Genomic DNA, 7,874 nt, shown 5'->3' on the forward strand with positions numbered 1-7,874 from the left:
CATGTGTGTTTGCATGTGCACGCAGGCGAGTGCGCATATGTGCAGAGCATACCTGCATGCATTGTGCACGTGTGTAGTGCTGTGTATGTGTGTGCAGGACTGCACACAGTCGTGTGCTTGTGCATACATGGTCCTCTCCAAGGCTGACCTCGCTCTCCAGCTCACCCACCTTCTGTCCCCTCCTGGGGCTCCTGACTCAGCACTGGTGTCAGTGCCATGGCAGGATGTGTAATGGCCCTGTGGGTGGCACCAGGACTTCTGAGGATTGGAAGGAAAGGCATTTTGGGGAGGGATGGGATTGGCAGGGAAGGGGGTTGGAGAAGAGGAAGGCAGATGGGATGAGAGGGATGAAGGCTGGGGATGGGGACCAGCCCGGGTTTTCTCTAGCCCCCCAAGCATGGGCAGAGGACTCACTGTGGCCTGGCCCAGGGAGCACCGGTCCTGCCCCCAGCTCCTCACCCACCTCTCTCAAGGCTCAGTCCCTGCTACATGGGGAAATGCTTCAGGGAGCCAGCAGGAGAGTCCCCGTCTGTGCCCTGTCTGCATATCTGTGTGTGCCAGGCAATCCCCCCAAACCTCTGGAGGGAGCCCAAGATGAAGATTGGTTCATGGGCCTGAGGGAGAAGGGCTGAGGCCACATTCTAGCCCCAGGAATTGCCCAGTGAACCTGCGCGGTCGTTCTCCTGCTCCTGCTGGGTGTGAAAGTGCAGGCGGGGACGCGGTCAGCAGGGGGCGCTCGGGGCCCGCGGATGGCGGGGAGAAGCGTTGCAGGCAGGCGGGGATAGGAATGGGAGGGCGGGGCTGAAACACAGGTGCAGACCCACCTGCCGGTGGCGGGGGCGGGAGGGCGAGCACGGACTTTGCACCAGGAGGGACAGACTCCCATCCCCCCACCAGTAGACTCACAGACCCTCAGAGGGACGGGCACAGGGACAGACCCCTCCCCTCTGGAGCATTCTGGGCTGGTGGAGGGCCCTGGGTGAGCTGATGGAGGTGGGAGTGAGCGCACCGGCCTGACAGGGTGCGCTGGGCCTTTGTGATGGTGAGAAGGGGGCAGGGGCCCCCCCGGAGTCAGACGGGCTTGAGGTCTGATTCCAGCTGTGCCTCGGGGTGGCCGTCGAGGAGACGCTCGACCTCTCCTGAAATGGGGGCACGGTCTGCTGCTGCCCAGCACAGGCCTTGACACAACCGTGGAGGTTGCTACAGCACCGAGGCCCCCTCTCCGGTGTGTCTGCATGCTCCTTAGGCAGGTGCTTCATGAGCCTCTGCTGAGAGCCAGCCCCTGGGAGGCCCTGGGGTCCAGTGATGAACAGGTCACACAGTGGCACCTGCCTCGAGGAGGAGCGCACATTCTAACAGGGGAGGTGCCCTGGCGCTTGTCGAAATGAAAACTACCCCCCACCCCACTTGATTCTTTGAAATGGAAATTCTGGGGTAAAAGAAAGACTGGCAGAGAAGGCCCTTTCTCTCTTTTATTTCTTGTCAGATGCGGGCTTAGAAAATTCCAGATTTTACTCTTCTGCTCTGGTCCTCTGCCTCTTACCACAGAGGTCAGACCCAGTCACTGCCCGCCGCAAGCCCTCTGTCTCCCTCAGTGGAAGCTGGAGTCCGACTATGGCCCACGAGGCTGGCAGTCTGGCCTCCTCCCACTGTCCCCATCATCCCTCTGCTGCAGCCACACCAGCCTCCTTGCAGGTCCTCAAACAGGCTGGGCAGTGTTCTGCCTCAGGGCCTTTGCCCTTGCTGTTCCCTGTGCTGGACCGCTCTTCCCCAGGCATCCACCTGGCTCGCTTCTTCACCTCCTTCTGGGTTTTGATGAAATGTCCCCTTCTCAGTGACCTCCTTATTCATCACCTCACCCCCACCACTCCCTATCCATCTTTCTCCTTGATTTTCCTCCATCACATCTATTATTGCCATCTAGCCGACTATATCTTTTATAACACATCCCTTATCTGTCTCTCCCTAGGAGAATGTAAACTCCGTGTGAGCAGGGACCTGGGCGGGTTTGTTCATGTTGTTTCCCCAGAGCCTAAAACATGACGAGCGCATGGTAGGCATCAATAAATATTTGTTACGTGAATGTTGAGTGCTGGCTGTGAGGTGGCACGCGTCCCTTGGTGATAGGGGCTGATGACAGGGAGGTGCCTGACTTGGCTGAGCCTCAGCTGACACCAACCTGTCAGGGGCTGGAGGACTGGGGGCAGGGGAGGAGGAGATGGCAGGAGTGTTCTGGTTCTTTCTTGCTCTGTTTGGGACAGAAGTTCAGTAGCTGTGGTAACATCCACCAGACTCACATGCCTTAGTTGGGGCAGGAAGAGGCGGTTTCTCCCTTTAAAAAAATTAAAAATGTAAAAAATCTATCAATCAAAGTCAGGGAGGTGTTCTTTCTTTCTCTCTCTCCTTCCCTCCCTCCCTTCTCTTTCTTTCTTTGGTTATCCATTTGCCCACCTGCACCCCATCTCTGACAACCACAAATCTGCTGTCTGTATCTATGAGTCTGTTTTTTTTTTTGGATTCCACATATGAGTGAGATCATACAGTATTGTCTTTCTCTGTCTGGTTTATTTCACTTAGCATAATGTGCTTGGGGTCCATCCCTGTTATGGTGGATGGCAGGATTTCCTTCTTTTATATGGCTGAGTAATATTCCACTGTGATAAATAGAAATGGCAAGCAATAGGATATATTAGAGTATGCGAGGAAGCCATTTGGTATAAACCTAATTCAGCCTGACTTTGTTTTTTTCAAAAGGGCCTGACTGTGGCGTTGAGCACGCATTGTATATCTGCTTTAAACATTTCCTATGGCAAGAAGAAATGGCCTTAAGATAAAGGCGCAACTTCCCCCCACGTTGGCATTTCCTTAGGGATAAGTGTCTTTCCTTAGGCTAGGAACTGATTGCTGTGCTCGCCTGTGACCACCCAGCTCAGGACAACAGACCTGCCACCCTGCTGTGTCCACCCAGACAGCAGACCTACCTGCTGTGTCCATTAATCTCTGTGCCGACAGAGCAGTCTCTCGACTATTGTAAAACGGACATTTCACTCATATGTGAAACACCCTGTTTGGGGGTATATAACCACTCTGTGTACCCCACTTCTTTGGTGCCCTTTCTTCCTTCGGGAAGAAAGGCCCTGGGCCATGGTTCTCAGATTTTAGCTCAGAATAAACTCTCCCAAATTTTCATTTATAGATTGGTTATGGATTATTTTCTTGGACAACTGTATACACATCCCACATTTTCTTTATCCATGCATCTGTAGAGGGGGCACTTAAGTTGTCTCCATGTCTTGGCTACCGTGAATAATGCTGCAGTGAAGATGGAGATGCACATATCTCTTCCAGATAGTGTTTCATTTCTTTCTGGCAAACACCCAGAAGTGGAACTGCTGGGTCATATGGTAGTTGTTTTTTAAAGTTTTTGAGGAACCTCGATACTGTTTTCCATGGTGGCTGCACCCTTGTACATTCCTACCAACAGTGCACAAGGGTTCTCTTTTCTCTACGCCCTCCTTACACTGTTATCTCTTGTCTTTTCCATAATAGCCATTCAACAGGTGTGAGGTGACATCTCACTGTGGTTTGATTTGCATTTCCTTGCTGATTAGTGATGTTGAGCACCTTTTCACGTATCTGTTGGCCATCTGTATATTTTCTTTGGAAAAACATCTATTCAGATCTTCTGCCCATTTTTTAATTTGATTTTTTTTTTGCCGTTGAGTTGTATGAGTTCTTTACATATTTTGCACATTAACCCCTTATCACATATCTGATTTGAAGTATTTTCTCCCATTCTGTAGGTTGCCCTTTCATTGTGTTGATGCTTTCCTTTGCTGTGTGGAAGCTTTTTAGGCTGACGTTTGACCTCTTGTTTATTTCAGGGCAGATGTTGGTTGTTTCTGAACAGGGGTTCCAGCAGGTGATCTGCAGGTGTTACACGTTCTTGGCCTGGGGCAGTCCACCTTCTGGAATCTCACACAGGCCTTGGCCACCTCATCAGAACCATCACCCAGTTTTAAGTCCAAACTGTTCCCAGTTGAAGGAAAACATTTTACTCTGTCCAGTGCCTCTGCCCCCATGTCCAAGAACCGGCCCCTGGGGCCCTCACTTGAGTTCCTGGGTCCAAGGCCACCTGCTTCAGCCCTGGGGTGGTATTGCCTCCTGGGTTTGCTGACCTCTAGAGCGCCTCCGTTTTCCCTTGTTCTCCATGCTCTCCATGCTGGCGCTCTCAGCTCCTGGCACTGACTCCCCAGTTTGAAGTACCCAGCCTCATTCCTCCTTTCCTGACTGGATCCCAACTGGCACACTAGAGAAGGAAAACTCGAGACAAAGCAGGTTGGGCTAAGTGCTAGGAAGAACACCAGATAGCGAAGCAGGAAATGCAAAGTAGTGTGGAAGTAGTAGGGGACTATTTTAGGTGGGCAGGTCCCTCTGAGGAGGTGACATTTGAGCTGACAAATGAGGAGCCAGATCTGGGGGTGGTGGTGAGTATTCCAGGTGGGGTCAGGGTCTCTGGCGCCTGAGGGCTGTAGCCACCCTCTGAGCCAAAGGTGCTGAGCCTGCCCCTGAGCGGGAGGGGAGATGGCTCAGCCCAGGGAGCCTCCGAGTGCTTAGGCCTGAGATCGGAGCAAAGCGCGTGGGGATCCGAGTTGGACGTTTAGCGCTTGGAAACACAGCCCCGCCTCCTCCCTCCCCGCCTCCCCCCTCTCTCCTCTTCCCTCCTCGCCTCCTACTCCGGGGAGAGAAGTGCGGGTCCCGCCGCGGCCGGCAGAGGGCAGTGGTTGCTGCGGTGACGCCGCGGGCCTGGCATTGACCTTCCTTAATGGATGTGAGCGGTCCGCTCCCGCAGGGGCCCGGGGGCTGGGCCACTTCCCTTACCCTCTCTAATCCTCAGCCGCCCCCCCAACAGGTCTGTGAGCCCTAACCTCAGCAGGTGAGGCTGGGCAGATGGTGTGGACCCTCGCCTAAACACTCCTGGCCAGGCCACCTGGGCCCGGTGGGGGCGGGTTCCAGTTCTACTCCGGATCAGGGGAAAGGCTGGCACAATTAGCGTGTTTGCTATTATTGTTATTTTAAGCACTTAGCATGTGCCAGGCACTGTGCTGAATTCTTTTATGGTGCACCATCTCTTTAGAGCTTCTCAACACATCCAGGAGGCAGGTCCTCTGTCCCGAGGTTGCCCAAGACCACACAGCTGGAACCCGGATTTGCTCTACGGGCCACAGTCTCAGTTACTCTGACTGCGGCCTGGGAGGGCGCCTTGCCCAGGGGGCTGAGTGACAGGGGAGGCGATGAGCAGGCTGGCAAGGTGTTGACGTAGCAGGGGTCTGCAGGCCACTCATCTGCCTCCTTTATTTTCCAGAAGAAGAAACAGCTCCACATGAGGGGCAGCCTTGCCCAAGGTCCCCCAGGGAGCACGCTGCCGGCCACACAGAGGGGACTTCAGCATGACAGGGGACCACGAGTCGGATCCTGGCCAGAAGCCCCTTGAGAGCAAGGGCCCTTTATTCCCTCCCCGCTCCCCACTGTGCTCCCCTGTAGGGAGCAGCACACAGTAGGTCCTCGAAAAGTCCTCTGCGATGGGTGCCTCTTCATCCCTCAGGAGCTGCAGTCACCTGCCCATCTTACCTTCATTCATTTGTCCGGCATTTACTGAGTAGCGACTGGGTGTTGGCACCCTGCTGGACGTGGGGATGCGCAGTTGGGTAAGACTCAGTCCCCGCACACAGTTGGCTTATCTCCTGGTGGGAGTGTCAGGCATTACCCGGCCTTATGACACATCCTCCCATAGTTTTCCTCATTCTCAACTCAGGCTTCCGCTGCTGGCCTCTGGTAACCTTCAGCCTGCTCTCTGCCCAGGCTGCAGCCTCAACGAATCTGCTCCACTCCCGTCCCCTAGGCCATTTCCACTGCCTTCTGCTTTGCCAACCGTAACACCCCCTCCTTCTAAGCTGCCTCTCACCCCTCCTCCAGGAAGCCCTCTTTGATAACATCCCCCATCTGCTCTGCAGGCCCCAGTGCTGAGGTCTTGAGCTCTGCTCACGTATCTCTGTTTTGGTGTGGGTCCGCCCCACCACCCCACATCAGCGTCTGGAACTTCCCAAACACAGGAACTGCCTCTCTTCCAGATGTTTTTCCTCAGGCCTAAATGGACCAGGAGAAGGAGCGGGAAGAGAGGTGGTGCAGTCCACCCCCAGCTCACATGGCCTGCCTTGGGCTGTGGTTCTGGGCCCCAGTAGATGAAGTTTCTCTGGAGCCACCAGGGCGCTGACCTGCCTGTCCTGGCCCAACCCCTCTGAGCCCTGATCTTTTCCATGCTGAGTCGGGGGCTCAGGCTAGGTGCCAGCTGTTGGATGCCTGTTCAACCCCACCGCCCTTTGTGTTTGAAGGTGCTGGCCTTCAGTGCCACTTCATCAACTCCTGGGTTGGTCATTTTTAGTGCCCCTATGGCAGGCAGTCTGCAGGTAAAAAATGGTTCCATGGAACCAAAATGCTTCCTCTTAACCTGCTGGGTGACTGAAGGTGCAATGCTTGGCCTTTCTGGGCCTCCGCTAATGATACCTGTCCTGCCTGTCTCACAGGTGGTTAGGAGGAGCGGAGCTCAGGGAGAAGAAAGGGTCAAACCCAAGTAAGGAGCCGATTGTTGCTGTTGTACTCAGAGCAGGGGCGGTCCCCTCGGCCCCCGGCGTTCACTGGATCACTCCGAAGGCAGGAGTGGGAAGGAGGAGGAAAGAGGGAGCTTGCACAAGGAGGGGGAATTGGACTCCAGGCCTCTCAGAGAGCTGTTCAGTATCTGCCAGCAGGAAAGGGGCAGGAGAGTTTCCTTGTTTGGGTAGGGAAATCATTGCTTTCATTCATTCATTCATTCATTCATTCATTCATTCATTCTATGCTAACTGTGCTCCTTCAAGGTGCCGGGCATTGCATTAGCCCTGGGCATAAGAAGGTCAAGGAGATGTGTCTCACCTTCCTGGGACGTTTAGGCTGGGGGACCTCGGTTGGGGAAGCACCTCAGTCATTTATTCTTTCATTAATTTTACATTTATTGAAAACCTACTATGGGCCAGGGCTGGGCCAGGCCCGGGGATGTAATGGGATGCCATCCCTGTCCCCTGGGGAGCTCAGGGTCTTCTGGGGATAAAAGGCACCAAAGCAGGCAACAAAGCATGTGAACGTGGAGGATGAGGGCGTCCAGGGTCCGGAGATAGATGTTGGAGGAACGTACCATCGCCCCGAGCATCCAGGGCAGGGCCAGGCTCAGGGTGAGCATGGGCTCAGTGAGTGTTTGGGAAATGAGTTCTCCGTGTAGGGGGAAGTTTCTAAAGAACTTATGAGTCAAAGAATAAAATCATTTTAACTGAGCACTAATAAAAATGCTACATGTGAAAACGATAGGAAGCAGTCAAAATGGTACCTGAAAGGAAATTTATGATTTTCCGAGAATCTCCTATTGAAAAAGAAGAAAGATGGAAAATTAAAGTATTCAACTCAAGAAGTTGGAAAATGATAAAAGTAGTAAGTTTAAAGAAAGTAGAAGGAAGGAAATAATATGTTATACATTTTTTGATTATACCATTTATATGCAGGTTTAGAAATTCAAAATGGTGGTCAGAAATTCATAATTCTGACATTAAGAGAATAGAAAACAAAGATAAAGTAAGTAGAGCGCTGGTCTCCGCTCCGGGTGCCTCCTGGAGGGGATTGTGGTTTATCCATCAGTTTCTCCTGAGTTTTGAGAGAGAGCTCATCCCTCAGGAGCTTCAGGAGAATGGAGGAACTCTGCATGGAAGTCTCCGGACCTCCAGCCCAGGGGCCTGGCTGTGCTGTGCCCTAGAGCCAGCCTGAGGCCTGTTGTCTGTATTTGGTCTCCT

Source organism: Equus caballus, chromosome 6 (genome assembly GCF_041296265.1).
Source record: "Equus caballus isolate H_3958 breed thoroughbred chromosome 6, TB-T2T, whole genome shotgun sequence".
In the NCBI taxonomy this organism is placed as follows: Eukaryota; Metazoa; Chordata; class Mammalia; order Perissodactyla; family Equidae; genus Equus; species Equus caballus.